This window comes from Manis javanica, chromosome 3 (genome assembly GCF_040802235.1).
Source record: "Manis javanica isolate MJ-LG chromosome 3, MJ_LKY, whole genome shotgun sequence".
Classification (NCBI taxonomy): domain Eukaryota; kingdom Metazoa; phylum Chordata; class Mammalia; order Pholidota; family Manidae; genus Manis; species Manis javanica.
This window is the reverse complement of record NC_133158.1, coordinates 7,145,918-7,163,075: the sequence shown is the minus strand read 5'-3', so window position 1 is coordinate 7,163,075 and position 17,158 is coordinate 7,145,918. Positions and strand designations below refer to the sequence as shown.

Below are 17,158 nucleotides of genomic sequence, written 5' to 3'. Positions count from 1 at the left end.
TTGCTTGAGGTTAGAGATTGGAGTTCGGCTTCTGCTTCTCTTTACTCTTGTAACATTAATCAAGGTTTTCAACCACCAGGAGCCACATTCTCCTCCGTGGCCGGCCAAGAAAGAGCAATAACATCTGTGCTCTCCATGGTGTCTGCTCCAGGCCAGGCAGGATGAAGCTCCTGCCCTCCAGGACCCTAGGACCCAACTGGACAGAAAGACATATCAAAAAATACTTACAGCCTAATTGGGTAACAGCTCTGATCTACGGCAATTATCAGGCTAAGCACTTTGCATTAATTTTCTCATATAACACTATGAATTAGGTACCAGCACTAGCCTCATTTTAGAGACAAGGAAACTGTAGCAAGAGGTTAGGAAGCAAAGACTTATTCCACACCACCCAGGTATACACCCAAGAGAGATGAGACCATGCACACAGAAAGTACACAAATGTTTGTAGCAACGTTACTCATACTAGCAAAGGACAGAAACAACTCCAATGGAAGACGGTTCCCTATGGGTGCTGTAACCAATCACCACACGTGCTGGTTTGAGACAACAAATGCAATCTCTTTCCATTCTGGAGGCCCAAGGTCTGGAGCAGGTCTCTCTAGTCAGTGTGCTGGCAGAGCTCGTTTCTCTGGAGCATGCAGAGCAGAATCTGTTTCCTTGCCTTTTCTAGCTTCCAGGGGTCGCCCGCATCTCTTGGCTGGTGGCCCCTTCCTCCGTCTTCAGAGTCGGCGGTGTAGCATCTCCAAATCTCTTTCTCCCGAGAGTCCCTCTGCTGGGTCATCACATCATATTCTGGCTGAAAGAGGCAGGACAAAAACACCCTCTTTTGAGGGCGGTTGCTGTTTCCCCAGAGCCCTTTGGATAATGCAGGTCATCTCCTCATCTCAGGATTCTTGACTTTATCACATCTGCAAAGTGTCTTTTGCCCCAGCAGGTGACAGCACAGGGTCCAGATGGGGGCATCTTGAGGGGCTGCTGGTCTGCCTCGCAGGGGTGAGGTGTGAGGGCTCCACACCTGGAGCCTGCTCCTGAGCCAGGTTCACCCTCTAATTTACTGTGTGACCAAGTGATAACCCCTCTGTGCATCAGAGGGCAGAGGGCAGGAGGAGAGCGACACAGCAGTTTGGAGACTGAGGACAATTCAGGGTGCCTGGAGGCTGGTCCATGGGAGGAGTGGCTTGGCGCCAAGCCTCTGCTCTGAGTCAGGTTCTGTGCCTGTAAAATGGAGCTGATAACGGTCCCTACTGTGTTGCACTGGCTGTCAGAGGATTCAATGAGTCAAGGCACATGAAGTGTATGAGCACCCTGCTCAGCACAAAGTGTTCGATAAATGTTGGCAATCAGATGTTTTTCTTAGTTTGGGTTTCCTTGCAGGCAGACTTGAGTCCGGGATCCAAATGCAAGACAAGTGACCCCAGGAAGCCCTGGCAGGGGAGGTGGTGGGTGAGACAGGCAAGGAAGGAAGCCTGTGGAGGGTGTGTTATAGGGGGCTGGCCTGTGGCACTGAAGGCCAGGAGCTGGGGGCTTACCATCTGGCCCGGGAGGAGGGGCAGTTCTGGCCGCCTGTATGCGCCCACAGAGCACAGAACCGTGATGACTAAGCGAGGCAGTTTGTGAAAACTACCCCAGCAGCCAGGAGACCAGAGAGTCACGGGGCAGATGGACTCAGCGGCTGGCAGCTGGAGGCAATGGCCTCGGAGGGAGGGTGTGGGTAGGCACTGAGTGTGCACTGCAGGCATCACCCAAGGCTGTCGCCTCCAGGGAGCCATCCTCCTCGGGACAATACACAAAGGGACAGCCCCAAAGAGTGTGGCTTCTCTGCCTTGGACATGGGCAGGCCGGGCTCAGGCCAGAGCCTTCTGGGCTGATCAGAGCAGTTGGGAGTAAATACCTACCCAAAGTATTTACTTTCTCCAAACTGTACGTGCTGAGGACAGAGTGAAGTGGAAACATTAACAGATCGCCCAGTTCCAGGTGAGGACTTGACACAGGTTGGCTGAGAGGCCAGCTCAGCAGCCCAGGACCCTTGAGGCCGTCAGGAAGATGGTTCTGTGGGTGAATCCTGGAGGGCGCCAAGCGGCTGGAACCAGCCACGTCTCTGCTTTGCCCTGTGAAGCCAAGGGTGTGAAGGGCCCGGGTCAGGGGTCAGATAGTCAGGAAGAGGAACACGACCTTTTAGGAGAACATGAGCCATGAGTCTGTGCAGTCTTGGCAAAGGGCTGTGTGACTTCCTGAAATATTTCAGGCATGAACAATGCTCAGGTTGTGGGGGTGGCCTCGGAAAGGACAGTGGGGAGGGGTCCCAAGAGGTGGGGGCAGGCCAGCGACTCTCCAGCAAGCCTCTGAGGCATCTCCTGGCAGTGGTGAGGGGGGAAGGTGTTCCCCCTTCCAGGGGATCAGCAGCTACCTCGTGGCAGGGGCTGGGCCCCCAGGAACAGGGCTCATTTGGACATCAGGCCAGAGCTCTGGAACACTGCACCCCCAATGCTTCCCAGCCCAACCTCTGCTCTGCATCCTGGAGGAGCCCAGCTGACAGAACATGGTCAGTTGCTTAGAGCCTGGGATTTGGGACCGGCCTTGATCGTATTAGATTCAAAATAGAGGTCTTTTTTGAGAAAGTGATCTAACTCTGCACAACCCCCCAGGCCCCATGATCTATAGATAAGACCTCATCTGTCCTCTGAGAGGTGAAGAAGCAAATTCTGTGGCACCTGTTAGTTCCTCTGATCCAGGAGAGCCACAGTCAAGGACTATACAGCCTGAGTTCCCATTCCAGCTCTGCCATTCACCAGCTGTGTGACCTTGGGCAAGTTACCTAACCTCTCTGAGCCTCCTCTACCTTTCTCCTGGCAAATGATTGATCATAATAGTACCCATCTGATAGAACTGGGATGACTAAACAAGTTAGTTTATGCAAAACACTCAATACAGGCCTGGCACCCAGGAAATCTCTGACTTCTCTAACTAATATGTATTATCTCATTAATTCTGATAAGAACCATGCTGTGCTCGCCCAGTGTGACGTATGTTCCTCATTAGAGCAAATCATCTTGCTGAGATAGATTATAACTTCCTACTAACTTTCAGACCCTTCCCTCGAAGCTCCCTGAGCCAGTAACTCTGGCACTTCCCACACTGGGTTAGTTCTGCCCCAGAATATACACTCCATGGGGAGGGGCCAGTGTCCATTTCAGCCACAGCTATATCCCTGTACCTGGTACAGGGTCAGCCACACAATAAATGCTGAGTGAATAAGGGAAAGAAATTAGTGGATGGGTGGCTGGCTGGCTGAATAAATGAAAGGATGGCTGGGTGGGTGGGTGGGTGGGCTAAACAGATGAATGAATGGATGCCATGCTGAAAGGCAGCACTTGATCCCCCAGGCTGTGAGTAGTGCTGGGGCGTGGGGCACCCGCAAGTGTGTGGTCCCAAGTCTGGCAACTCAGGCCTCAAGAATCTATATCCTGTCCCTGCCCTGGGTGGGGTGTTTGCTCTACTCTTACTTCCACAATGCAATTAACTGCAAACACCCTTGATCCAGGGAGACAGATTCTAGAAAGTCAAACAGCCCTTTCCTCCCTGACCAGAAAGAGTGACAGGTCTTTCCATCCACCTGTGGCTGGCTTTAGGATCCTCGATACTGTGTTCCCCATAAGCTCACAGGCCCATCTTCTTCTTTGGTTTTTATGTGTAGCAAAATGTTATACTCACAAATCTTCCACTTTATCTGAGGGGTTTACGGTTTCCTGTGACCTCTTCTGAACTGCATCCTCCTGAAAGATAGCATCCACCCAATAGAAATCATATGTTCTCTGCACTCGATCTTATTTTCATTGGACATGTTGGCTGACATATTACTTTTCTGTGATACCAGATACTGTTTATTTGTGTAACTTCAGGTGGCTGTGGCCAGGCCCTTGCTATACAGAAATGTAATTTACTTAACTATCCATCACAGGCAGACAGCTGGGTGTTTATAGGGTCTCACTCATCCAAGCCACTCTGCGGTTGGGTGCAGCCGAGTACAGGCAGTGTGTTACCTCCGTGTAGGAAAGGTGGAGCGAAGTATATATATTCATCTGTCTGCATAAAATACCTCTGGCATGATTTACCAGAAAACGGTGACATTGTTACTTCAGAGGACAGAGATTGGGAGATACTTTTCACCTTGTGTCCTTTGATATCTTTTGCTTTTAAACCACAAGCATGGATTTTCTAAAAAGGTAACTGAGTTAACATTTTAAAAAGTCAAGGTTTCCTCCTAGAGATGGAGCCCAGTTCCTGTCCTCTCCCACTTGAGGGTGGTTTAGGCTTATTGACTCACTTCCAAATAGTAGAGTTTGGACAGTGAAAAATAGTAACTTCACAGAGACCGGCAACTCAGCAAAAGATTTGAGTCTCTCATTTAATCCTCAAAGTGACCCTCTGAGTTAGGTACCATTGCCACCTCCATTTCACAGATGGGAACTGAGGTCAGATGGTTCAGGGTCACAAGCTGGATGTGGCAGAGTGCGGACCGGAACCCAGATTTGGGCTGCTCGCCTTCCCAGATGCAAGCAGACAGGTCCCTTCCTACAGCTGGTCCCTGGAGCCCACTGGGCTCTCCCCCCATCTGGAAGCCAGCCTATAAATTCACAGCAGCAGATTTGGGGAGATTGGAAGGAGAGCCCACTCTCCTTGTCCAAGCATGTGGTAAGGCCAGGGGTGGGGCGGCCTCCCTCCAGCTCCTACCTTCCCCCACCTCCCACACTGATACTAACTTCTCAACTCCCCTGGCACCCCAGTTTCACAGATAAGGAACGTAAGGTCAGAGCAGTGACCAGAATTGCCCCCAAACTAACAGCAGCCAGTAGTGATAATACTAATAAAAGTAATAGGAATAATGATACAGTAATAAGAGCAATAATGATACACTGGGTTGAGCTCCGACCTGCTTTACAGGTGTTCACTCACTCAACCCCCAGCACAACTCTGGACATAGGTGCCATTGTGAGCCCACTACTACACAGGTGCCTGTGAACTAAGGCGCAGAGAAGTAAGGGCACACCCACACTCACCCATCTGGAAAGTGAAGGGGCGCTCAAACCCAAAGGTGGCTATCTTAAAGCCTCTGGTCTCTATGGGGTCGCGTTAGCCACAGTGATCAGAAAGCAGCATTTTCTGTAGACTCTGACTTTCGCTAGAGCCTTGCCTGCGTGATCGCAGAATCCCCACTGCAGGCCTGGGCACCGAGTTTCCTCCCCCATGCGACAAGGCTGCCCTGAGGATTGGGTGAGCTTCTTACAGGCCGCACAGGACAGTGCCAGGCACAGGGGGAGCATTCAGCTGAGCATTATTCTTGCCAGGTGTTTTGTCAGGATAACAGCCCCAAATCCCCTTGGCTTATCATAATAGAAATGCCTGTCTGGCTCACACTGTGGTCAGAGAGGCGGGGCGAGGGCTCTGCTGACAGTCACCACTGGCCCAGGCTCCTACCTTGCGGCTTCACCACCTCCAAGTCTTCTGAACCCTCGGCTGAGTCAGCAGGAGAGAGGAGGGCATGGATCCTGGGTGGGGGGGTCTCTCAGGGGCCGGGCCTGGAAGTGGCACTTAGGACTTCTCACTTTCCGCTGGCAGCAGGAGTCACGTGGTCACTCCCTGCAGCAAGGGGCTCTGGGAAAAGTATTCTGGCTGATGCCCATGGAGAAGAGGACACAGGGTGAATGCCTTGAGTGTTTGCCACCCTTTAAATTCTGTTCACAGATGAAGACCTGAGGCCTGACCAAGGGGAGGCGCCAGGCCTTGAACCCACAGTTGTGCGGCACAGAGCCACCCTCTTGACTGCAGACCTGAGCCTAAGCCAGTGGCGATGGTGGCCCACTTGGGTTCTCCCTTTGCTGAAGTCCAGTGGCTCCCATGGCTGTATCACGTGGCCCACAGCCTAGCGTATTTCCCCTTACCCAGAAGACAGGCTCAGGTTCCAGACAGGCCTCGCTCGAATCAAGCCTTGCATGAGCCCCAGCATCTGGTGCAAGCAAGAGGCCAGAGGCCCCTCTCAGGCCTGGGAGGAGCCAGCGGCCTACCTTCTCTCAGCCCTGCTTGAGGCATCTGTGGGCAGAATGGGGTCAAGACCAGGAGGGGCTACCTCAGACTGTCACGATTCAGTGACATAAATACACATACAGCAGGTACTTAATTAATGTCAGATTTTGTGGTGATCTTGCTCAGCTCTGGCAAAGACCTTCCAGTCCGTTATTCACAAGGAAAAGGCCCCAGTTGTGCAGTGAGAGGGGTGGAGGCCTGAGGGGGCCCTCGGCTGCACCACCCGACCCAGGCTCTGAGCGGGGCATTGGGGGAGATGATACGGCACCGCGGGAGAGCAGCCTTGAGAGGGTGCTACAGTCACCCAGCGGGGCTCCCGGCCCTGGGCTTGCCTGCAACTTCATCTTGCTCAGGGCGGCCACCCTTCTCAGGGCAGGAGGGGCCCGTGGCTATAAATACCTGCAGGGAAGGTTGCACCCGGGCTCCTGTAGTCACCAATTGGAGGAGGGACAGTGAAGTTCGTTGTGTGTCCACATTTCCTTTAGTCCTTGCAGCCCCCAAATGTATGTACCAGGTGTGTCATTAGCCCTATTTTATACAGGAGAAATCCAAGCCCAGAGAAGTTAAGAAATGTACTTGAAGTCACACAGCTTGGACATGGCAGCATCAGGATTCTGACCAATGGGGCTGGAGAGGTGGGAGAGATGACACCAAGTGGGGAGACTTTGGAGTAAGGAAGCCCGCAGGTGGGGTGAGAGCATGGCCAGCCCATAGACCCCTTCAGAGGCATACCCTCACACGGTCACGCTGACTGGACAGGGGAGAAACGGAAGAAGCAGGAAACTGGGGGTGTGCTTCCATGCTCCCCTGTCCCTTAACACTCAGTGCCCGCTGCCCAACTTTCAGCAGCCAGCACCTGCCCTCTTGGCGCTGCCAGGGCCCACCCTACGTCACACAGCATGCCCGCCGCGCCCTGGGATTAGCACCTGGACCAGCGCTGTCAGAGGGGCGGCCTGGCAGAGCTCCAGCACCTGCTCCTCAGCCTGCTGCTCCCAGTTCCAGGGTCCCCCTGCAGCAAAGGCCCAGAAGCCCACAGTGCTGACTGGCTTCCATCATCTCCTCATTGCAGATCCCCACTTGGCTGTGTACACTTCCTGGAATGCCCATCTCCACATCTGCCTCTGGGATCATCTGAACCAGCAGTCCTCAGCCAGGGCCCCCTCAGGCTCCCTCTCCCCAGGGACATGTGTCAAGGTCTGCAGACATTGTTGAGTGTCCCAAGGAAAGACCGGGGAGATGCTACTGGCTTCTAGGAAGCGGAGGCCAGAGAAGCTGCCCAACATCTTGCAGTGCCCAGAACAGTCCCAACAGCAAAGAATTATCAGGCCCCAAATGTCAGTAGTGCTGAGGTTTGAAAATCCCTGATGAAACTAAGACACTGAGAGGCCCCTTCCTCTGGTGATGACCCCTCTGGACTCCTTGACCTGACAGGATGGCCCTGCAGAGCCTGGGGGTGGAAAGGCCGGCTGTCTGGGCAGCTAGCCTCCCGGGTCCCCATGGCTTCTCCTGCCTCCATCTCTTCCCTTTCACCTCCCATCCATTCCGTGTGGTCTTGCTGCTGTCCGGGCCCCACAACAAAATCCAGTGCAAAAATGGGCATGCAAGGCCTTGCCAGTCAGAAAACACCTCTCCCCAGACCAAGGTGGTTTGTTCAGGGAGGCATGCAACTCAAGATAAGCCATTCAGAACTTTCCCTGGGACTTTTCTCCCAGAGCGTCTCTCCATTAGGGCCAGTGAGCTGGCAGGACGTGAGCCTGCAGGTGTGCACAGACCAGGCCATCCTGGCTGACGTGCAGAGAGGGCCCAGAGCCGAAGACAAATGGATGGTTCAGTGACATGAATCAGAACCTTCCCTTTTTTGGAATCACATTTCTGTCTTGACTAACAGGGCCCTGTCTCTCCCACTGGGTTGGGGAATTCCTGTTCTTTTATCTCATCTCTAAGCACCCTCCTGCCTTCCCCTTCCAAGAGTCTGTAAGAAGAGCCTGCCCACCACAGGGCCACCCCAGCTGCTCACTTATGAACTCAGGTTGCTCACGTTTCCTCACGCACTGCCTGGCCTGGAGAGCACAGCACACAGAGAACCATGCCCGCCTTGGTAGGGCCCCCTGCGGCGATGGTCTCTTCCCGATGCTTTGAGGACCTGATACAGGCTGTGGACGGCACCCAGGTGGTTCACAGGACTCCGGACTCCCATATCCTGTCCTAACATCTGTTTTGGTTTTTCAAGGGAGTTGTCTATGGATTGTGGACTGGGCTTGAATCCTGAATCTGCTGCTCCTTGGCTGAGTAAATCTGAACAATTCACTTCCTCTCTCTGAGCCTCAGTTTCCTCATCTGCAAAATGTGGATAGTGACAACCCCAACTCCCTGGGCTGCTCCTGGGGGGAAGATCACAGGAGATGGTGTCGGCAAAGCCCTTAGTGTGGCCCACAGCAGGGAGTCAACGCTTTTGCGGAATAATAATATTCTGGAAATATTTTCTGCCTGAAGAATAAAGAGGAGACGCCCTGGGGGGGCCACCCCTCCCGCCCCAAGCGAGCAATGCAAGGAGGCCTCCTCTCGCTGCTGGCTGTCAGGAGGTGGGTGTGGGGGCCGACACTCCCATCAGGGACTTCCCCGCCCGGCCAGTTGGTGCTTGGCAGTGCAGGGCGTCCCCCACCCCAAGGCACACCCAGCCGCCGACCCCTGTGAGTCAGCCCCACTCCTTAAGGCACAGCAAAGCCCACAAGGCACTTCCTGGCAGCTCCAAACAAAGGCCTAGAACCTGCAGTCCAGGAACTGGCCCCTTATCACTCCTCAGGCCTGATAAGAAGGGCAGGGGGTTCTGAGTCAGCCAGGAGTAGCTGGTTCATGACTGTCCTGGGCCTCCGGGGCTGCTCCCAGCCCAGTGGGGTGCGCAGTGCCCCTGCTTCCCCTCTGTCCACAGTCCTGCTGCCCTGCAGGCCCAGCACTCAGCCCTCCGACACCATCTCCAGAAGAAACCAACTAAAACTCTCCTGGGGAAGCAGCAGGCCATGCAGTGGAAGACTCTCTGGAGTTGATCAGATACCCAGGGAGCGGGTATGGGGCAGGAAGGGCGTGGGAAGGAGGGCAGAGGCAAAGGGCGCGCCGTGCCGTTGGAGCACTCCCGGGCCGCAGCCTCCTCAGTGGGCCCCAGCTCCCATCCGGCCCCACTCGGGTCTGTCCTCCACCCAGCAGCTAGAGCCGCCCTCTTCAGAGACACTTTTGCTGGCCAAGCCCTGCTCAGAGCCCTGCTATAGCCCCCACTGTCCCTGGGGGAGAGGCTCGGGTTTTCACTGACTTCTGAGGCCTCATTTCTGCAGGCTCCAGGTGGAACTACTCACAGTCCCCGAAAGGGCATTTCTCGTGCTTCTGGTCTCTGCTACTGGGACCCAAAGGAGGGGGTGTCAGAACTTTCTGGGTGAGTGGGTGGAGGTTTGAGGGAAGGCTTCCTGGAGGAGGTGGCATTTGCACTGTCCTGGTATTCTGACAAGAATGAGACAGGCAGGAGAGTAAGGTAGGTGATTCGCAAACAAGTCAACAATTCTGATTCACCCAGCTTCCCCTGAGCAGGAAACCAGGCCTTTTCCCAGACAGTGGCTTCTAGTGGAGAGCAGGAGGCTCGGCACTTACCAGCTGTGTGACCTCGGACAAGGGTCTATCTCCCATCTCCCCTGCAAAACAGGCTGAGGCCACCGGTCAGGGTGGCCAGGGGCGAGGAAAGCCTGCAAAGCGTGTGAAACCCGAGCAGGTGCTGAGCCATTTGCACTCTGAGGGGCTCTTCTCCGAGGCAATCTCTTGGTTGTTTCTTGGGTCCAGGTAGGTGGAAAGGGCCAGGGTTGGGGAAACAAGGCCAGGCCAACCCGGATTTTCCAATTGTTCCCGGCTGCATGTTTGCTCCCTGGGGCTGAGGAAAGGAAATTCTCCTCACAAAGACAGGAAGGCAGGGGTGCTCTGTGGCAAAGGCAGAGCTCACAGTGGTGCCTGGTGCTCCAAGGGTCTGTGACACCCAGAAAGCCAGGTGGGGGACCCGGCAGAGGCTCCATCTCCCTGGCACCTCCCACCCCCTCTAAGGGTGTCAACTCAGGGGGTCACAGACCCGGGCAGAGTGTGGTCACCAAAAGGCCATGGCTTCCAATCCAGCTCCCCATGCAGTGTTAAGTTCACGACCATTGACAGAAGGCATTCTATAGCGTATCTAGAAGATGTTAATCCCTCACCAATTGTGATTTTAAGAGAATTCATTTTACATATAGATGCATTTTAAACAGCTTTATCTAAGCGGAATTTACATGCCCCAGTTTGCCCACAGGAGGTATACTGTGGTGTGAGTGAATTCAGACAGCAGTTCAGCCACAAGTGCAAACCAGTTTCCAAACATACACAACTCCATCTGCCCATCCTGTCCATTCCACCCCCAGCCCTAGGCAACCACTGCTCTGTTTTCTGTCTTTGTAATTTTGCTTCTTCTGGAAACCCCCACCCTGTTAACAAAAAATGTAAAATACCCTGAAGAGCCAGAACATGGGAAGACTTTGCAAGCAGAAAGAATGCATCCGTGAGGGGTGCAGAGAGGTTGGGACCTGACCCCTCTGGTTCGACCTCAGAGAACTCCCAGAGAACTTGGGGTCACAGAGGCCTGAGTGTGGGGGGCCCATCATTACACAGACAATAATCTAAGCAGCAGCAGCGATGGTCACTGCTCAGGGCCTGGCCTGGCTGTGTGTGGGCTGCCAGGGGCCACCACCCACCCGAGAAGAGAGGCTAGGTCTGCCTGCAGCTGGCAGGACGTCCCACCTCCAAGGACCGGGGCGTGAGGCACTCACAAGGTGCACACAGGTCTGGCCCCACCCAGCTCCGAGAGCAAGGCCAGGTCTGGCGTCTGCCTAGGCCTCCAACGCACCCTGCTGGGCCCAGGGAGGCTGGACTCTGGGCCTGCCGGTTCTAGTTATAGCCAGAAAGGCTTTTGTTCCCAACTCTTGCCTCAGGGCCCCGAGCTGAGCTGCAGCTGCTGAGCTCACCAGGGGTCACAGAGTGTCTAAAAGGAAATGACTTGCTGCGCTGACTTACAAGCAACGGGGGAAATCCCTTCCGAAGTAGACCCAGGGTGAGCAGCCAGAAAAGGGCTCGTGCTCCAGAGCTGGGCCAGTTTGGAAGCAAGGCTGTGGCTGCGCTGGCCTTTGCCTGCAAATCACCTGGACAGGTGAAAATCGGAGAGGCCTCCTTTGTCCCACTCACAACTTGCCGTGCTTTCTGGAGACAGGAGGCAGAGTCTAAGTTTCTTTTTCTGCAATGACCAGCCCAGGAGGGAAAGGGTATCCAGCAGACCAGCCTTTCTCGCAAAGTCATGAGTCTGTGAGCAGCAGTGACTAGGATGATGATAGTGGTAAGCACAGTGAGCATTTATTCAGAGCTTCACACGCGGTATCTCATGGGGTATGTACTGTTATCACCCCCATCTCACAGATGAAGAAACTGAGGCCCAGAGAGGTGCAGAGATGTTGGGAGCCACACACAGCAAGGAGCGGCACTGGAGCCAAACCCTGGGGGCGGACTTCTGCCGTGGAGATGCCCTGCCTTCCCCTGAACACTGAACACCAGGTACCCTTAGAAGCTGACACTGAACTTGCCTGTGCCTCTGATCTTCCCAGCATCCCAAACTGCCCCTTTGAAGTCAGGGCTCTGTGATTCAGAGGGATGAGAAGTGAGTTTGGTAAGGGATTTGGTACAAGTTGGACTGTGTTCCTCAAAAGGAGATGTTCAAGTCCCAAGCCCTGGTTACCTGTGAATGCGACTTTATTTGGAAACAGGTTCTTTGCTGATGTAATCAAGTTAGGGTGAGGTCATACCGGATTGGGATGCCTCTAAGTCCAATGACTGGTGTCCTTATAAGGAGAGGGAGATCTGGAAACTACAGGTACACATAGGAGGAAGAAGGCAATGTGATCACAGCGACAGAGGTTGGAGTGATGTGTCTACAAGCCAAGGGCTGCCTGCAGCTACCAGTAGGTCAGAGACGCACACGGGACAGATTCTCCTTCGGAGCTTCCAGAGGGAACCAACCCTGCCTACACCTTGATTTTAGACTTTTGTCCTCAGGAACTGCAAGTGAATAATTCTGTTGTTTTAAGCCACCCAGCTTGTGGAAATTCGTACGGCAGTCCTAGCGCACTAATATGGTCACTCTCTCAAATATCAACTAGCTTGGTCATTTGGCCGCCTGCCTCACCAGTGAGTTAACTGAATCTTTGACATGTGGTCACTACCTGCTTGCATAAGAGCTGTTGCTTCAGCCTGCTCTGCCTGCCGTCTGGTCAGCAATGTCCCCCCTGCCATCCCTCTACCCCTGGGCACTGGGAAAATCCAGGCCAAGCCCCCAGCTCCCTGTGAATGGCAGTCCACCCAGTGGTGGCAGGAGGGAGGCAGCCCTCTGAGCCTTGGGCTTTGGTGGCTGGAGGGCAGAGCCACCTGTCCAAAGCAAGCTGAGACGTGGAGGGCTGGGGAGGGGTGGCCTTTTCACACCTGGTCACATCTGAGGAGCGGGGCAGAGAAAATACTCCTGAACCCACGCCAGAGGTGCTGGGGGCTGGGGCCCAGTGACATGAAGCAGATGGCCAAACGGCCCGATGAGGACCGCGAGGTCATTTTGAGGCTGACTCACTTGGATTGGCAGAGAAGAGTGCGCGAGGAGGAAGTCGGCTCCCCCTGGACCAGAAACAAGCGGGGTGCACAGACTGGGCCTGTGAGCGGGGCACTGCGCCCTCCACCCTGTGCAGACCAGGACACCGTCTGAGCAGCGGCACGTGGGGAGATGTGGGCGGGGCTGTGGGCTGAGTGCATCTCCTCCTCCTCATGGACTCACTGGGATCAGGAGCAAGAATCTGCCCATCACCTCCTTCCTCTGGAAATGACCACCTTTCCCACTAGTTTCCAGGAGGACTCAAAGGACTCGGGGGTGAGAAAGCACTCAGGCCAGGGCCTGGCATGAAACTGGTACATAAACGCTAAAAATACCCAGCTCACAGTAAGTCACCCTCAGATGCAACTGCCTTGGCTTTTCTGCGCAAATCACCCTGAGCACAAGGGTGGGAGGTGAAAGCAACTCAAGTAATTTCTTCCCCCAAAATATAAAATATCTTTTAATTAAAAAAAAGACTGCATTCCACTAATTCTAAGATGCACTTACCCTCCACCCCTTACATTTTAGCATCTCAAAAATCCAGATGTCTTACTAATTGGTGACATGTTGAAGTTTAATTGGTAGCAGTTTTCCTTCAGGGCAAGTGTATAAAACAACAGGGTCTTTGAATCAGTGGCGTCTTAGGCTTATGAACTGTGGTCTGAAACTGATACATGCTCTTTGCATAAAGTTTAGACACAGGGAAGTATACATAACAAAGGTTCCCTGAATTCCAGTATCCAGAAAACACCCCCACCCTAAAGGCAGCCCCCTTCACGGGCTTTAATTGCCCACTGAGTCTGCTCAGGTGGGTCACCCAAGCCTCTTCTAGGGCAGTGGAGCCAAATGCTCACAGAAAAGTCGGCAACACGTGACAAATTTGGATTCTGTGACCGGATACCTTCCCCACCCCCCGACCCTTGCTTGCTGCTCTGTGCCGACCGGAAGGTGTGGGGATGAGGGGGCCGAAGACTTGAGCCTTCTTAAAAAAAAAATGTATGTGTGCTGTACTTTGTAGTTGAACTAATTGCAAGTGGCAAAACTCAGGGAGGCCTGGGGCCTGAGGAGCAAGGGCAGTGGGAAATCAGAAACGTGTGTCTTGGGCAAAGACAGGCTTTTTCACCCAATAGGACTCAGCAGAACCACCAGGAGCCCCTGCGCTCAGCTCTCTGCCAGCTTCACCAGGCCCGGAAGAGGGCAGTTTCATAATAAGCACGTGCCACTCTGATGAACAGGCTGGGCTATCAGGAGCAACCGACTGTGACAGATTCTGGGAAGCACATCTTTCATAGAAGGGGAAAGTAACTTCAGATCATTTAACTGGTGATCAGCGGAACCAGCCTGGAACCATCGGCCTGATGGGCAAGCAGACCTAGGGCTCTTTCTGCCAGGCCCCAGGGCCTCCTAGGGGCTGGCCTCCCACCCCCACCAGCTAGGTAAGGAATCTGCCCTGCCCTCAGTCTTCCTTGGCGGCCTCCTGTGGCTCACAGCTTCCACAGAAGACTGGAATGAGAGATGGGGGAGGAGGAGGTGGGGCGCACATGAGCCAGGGGGCCCCTAGCCGTGAATGGGACTTCTGTTTGCCTGCCCTGTGCATCTGGAATTCTGTATGAAAACAATGAACTGGAAGGAGGTGAAAGCATGTTCCCAAAGCATGGCCACCACCCGCCTCCTTCCCTCACTTCATAAAAGACCTGCTTTGTTCCAAGCAAAACGGAGGAAAGGCCGGGGAGGGGGCCATGCTGAGGTTGGGGGGAGCTGACATGCCTGCCCCCCGGGGGGAGGCAGCTCTCAGGGAACCAGGGGCCGGCCTGGAACCTGAGATTTCAGATGCTAACCACCTTCATACCCGCTTCTCCTGTGTGTGTAATGCTTTACACAAACTTGCAAATGCTTTCCCAGACACGTCCCAACAGCTCGGGAGCTTGAGAGGACCTTCTCTCCTGCTGTCTGGCAACATTGGTGAGCAGGCACTGTGGGTGCAAGACTCTGTCCACGGCTGCTCCCATCCCAACAGACTGCGCCAGGGTCCTAGCTTCCCCTCTCACAAGATTCAGGACCTTGTGAGAGTTAATGGATGGCAGCAACAGCTGCAAAACGGGGAGTGACAGTGGCTGCCTGGTGGGATGCTGAGGGCTGACCGAGCTCCTGGGGTAAGAGGCTGGGCCTGCGGCCTAGCCTGGGAGCATGCGGGCATGCCGCCTGGATGTAAGGCCCACCCAGAGAAATGTGGTGTGTGAGGTTCAGGGGAAGCATCACATCTCTCAGCCCTTCCCTGGGCCCTCATCTCACTCAGCGGAATAGCCTGTCCTTGTCCTTACAAGGGCCTGTCGTGCCCAAGGTGGTTGGGTCCCCACTACCTCCCTTCCTCACTCCCTCTGCCCTGGCCACACTGGCCGCCTCGCTTGTTCTCAAGTGTGACATGCATGCTCCTGCCTCAGGGCTCTTGCACGTTCTTCCCCCAGATAGTCCCACAGCCCCATTTTCTTCAGACTTCTGCTCAGGCGCCTTTTCCTTCATGAAGGCCTTCTCTGACTGCTTTATATAAAATAGCAGCTGGCTAACAGCGTCTCTATCTGCTGCACGATGCTGGATTTTCCTCCTGATGGTTTGTCAGACCCACGATACATGCCAGTTTGTTATTGGTCTGTCTCTCCACTAGAATGTAAGTTCTACAAAGGCAAGGATTTGGGTTGGTTAACTTGCTAGTACTCAGCACTGTGCCTAGCATGAAGTGGGTGTTCAGAAAAGTATTGACTGAATGAATTAAAGCACTGTTGAGAGGGACCAGTAGGCTGCCATGCAGAGAAATGGCACAAGTCCTTTTTGGTGGTCTAGAACTAACATTTATTGGCAATTGCTTTGTGCCAGGCACTGGACTAAACCCTTGACACACATTAGCTTATTAAACCAGGTACTGTTATTATGCCATTTCATAGATGAGGAAACTGGATCTCAGAGTTTGGTCCGCTTACCAGGTAGTAATGGCAGAACCAGTCCAGTTCCGACGATCCCAGAGTGTGGGCTCCGAGCTACACGTGACACTCATTTCTGATGCACCAGGAGTCCAAAAGGAAGGTGACCAGGACTAGCATAGTTTACTGGTGATCTATATCTCTTCTTCATATGTTTCTAAATTTATGAATGTTTTCCCAACAAGCACGTATTAATTTTACAACCTGAAAAAGAAAAAGGTTGACTCACTGCCCACCTAGCCAACTGGCTCCACCACAATATTGGGGGCCCTACAAGGGTAGTTGCCCATGGCTCTTCTGGGGGCCTCTGGATCGCAGAATCTCCGGGAACCTGGTTAACGGCAGGAGCCGTCCAGCTATGGGTGGTGAAGGCAGTATGACAATGGTCAGGCTGGCCGTGAGGACTGCGACTCTTCCCAGAGGCAGCGAGAGCTGAGACGGACGAGCACCGTCCCCTCTCGGGCGCCCTGGGCCCCTGCTCCTCTCCTGGGTCTGGCACTGCGCGAGCAGGGAAACGCTGCTGGGTCTGAGACCAGCTTGCTTAACTGCTGCCACCTTCCCCAAGTCGTGCTTGCCTTTGGAGCTGTGACAAGGCTCACATTTCCACTCAGAAACAAGCAGACTTTCCCAAGAAGACCATCCAGTCTCACCCCTTGGTGAGGGTTTCTGTCCCTGCAGGGTCTGGGGAGGATGAAGGGAAGCTGTGACACCTGCGGAACTAACGCCCTCAGATCCACGAGAGCCCTCCTCCCCACCCTCCAATTCTCAGTCAACACTGCATCAGCACCAAGAACCCAGCACTCCCGGGAAGAGTGAGGAAAAGCAAGAGAATGTCCTTGTTAAGGAAATACCCACTGAAGCCTCCCGGGGCGAAGGAACACGATGAAATGAATGAGTCCACGTTCTCAAACAGTTAAGAAAAAATGTGCTTGCATATGAGTGTGTACTCATTTGCACTTTATTAGCACTCATTTGCTAATAAAGCCAATGGGGCAGAATGCAAACAATTGGTGAGTCTGGATAAATGCTAAATGTGAGTTCCTTGCCCTACTTTTGCAATGTTTCTGTAAGTCCAAAATCACATCAAAATAAAAACTTCCAAAGAAAAGGAAGTTTATGAGCTGAATTACCTAAGGTGCTAAGCTTAGCGTCCAGAGAAGCTGAATAAAAGGTCCAATCCTTTTCTTGGGCTGAACTCACTCAGGAACTGGAGAAAACTGTGGGGGCCCCATCCTCTTCCCATGGGTCACTCTGGGAAGTCAGCTTCCTGGTATGGAAAACATCCTGCTTGGACAAGAGCTTTGATCATAAAAATGCAATAAATGCCAGGAGCCTGAGATCGGAATCTTGGAAGGGACTGTTGGTGGGAAGGGAACTTGGGTACCTCCCCAGGGGTCAGCTTGGAGACTGAAACTTG

The 17,158-nt window shown here is 53.7% G+C and overlaps 1 long non-coding RNA gene across 1 annotated transcript; it reads right to left on the bottom strand.

Annotated features, from left to right (window-relative positions):
* Positions 1-444: 444 nt before the first annotated feature.
* Positions 445-6,106, bottom strand: LOC118972511 (uncharacterized). Its single transcript, XR_005061539.2, has 3 exons — positions 5,479-6,106; positions 3,715-3,776; positions 445-2,111 (listed from the first exon to the last, which is right to left on the bottom strand). It is a non-coding gene; the product is annotated as an uncharacterized lncRNA (long non-coding RNA).
* Between the last annotated feature and the right edge of the window lie 11,052 nt (positions 6,107-17,158).